The sequence below is a fragment of the Oryzias melastigma genome, linkage group LG6, assembly GCF_002922805.2.
Source record: "Oryzias melastigma strain HK-1 linkage group LG6, ASM292280v2, whole genome shotgun sequence".
Classification (NCBI taxonomy): domain Eukaryota; kingdom Metazoa; phylum Chordata; class Actinopteri; order Beloniformes; family Adrianichthyidae; genus Oryzias; species Oryzias melastigma.
In genome coordinates this window covers 13,408,554-13,409,109 of record NC_050517.1, presented here as the reverse complement: position 1 = coordinate 13,409,109, position 556 = coordinate 13,408,554, and positions in this window count along the sequence as shown.

The following is a 556-nucleotide window of genomic DNA, read 5'->3' as shown; positions in this document are numbered from 1 at the left end:
TGGCAAGTTTACCAACCACCAAAAAATATTACAAAAGAATAATAATCTTTTTGGCATATTTTCTGGGATTTTTTTTTATATAAATCTACGCAATCTTTGCTTTTTTGTTTGGCCTCCACCATCACAAGCATATGACGTTAACATTTTTAATTGTCTTATTCCAATTCTTGGCTAAATTTTACTTTCATCAAAGTACTTTTTGTCAAAAATCCCCTTTCTTTTTCTTCACTTTTGGGAAGAGGTCAGACTATAGGCTATTATATATATATATATATATATATATATATATATATATATATATATATATATATTATATGAGTTAAAAAGCTTTAAACTGTTTTGAAATTTGTTACCAACATAAAATGACTTAAAATTTGAAATTACATTATCCTTGGTCAAATCTATTTTTTCCCTACAGTACTTTCATTTATTGATTCGTAGCCTACCGCTGGCTCTTCTCATTCCATGTTTTGGCTACAAATTTGCATCTAGATTTAAAACTTGATAGTTGTGTCGGACTACTGGCATTTACAAAAAAAGCTTAAAATAATAATAA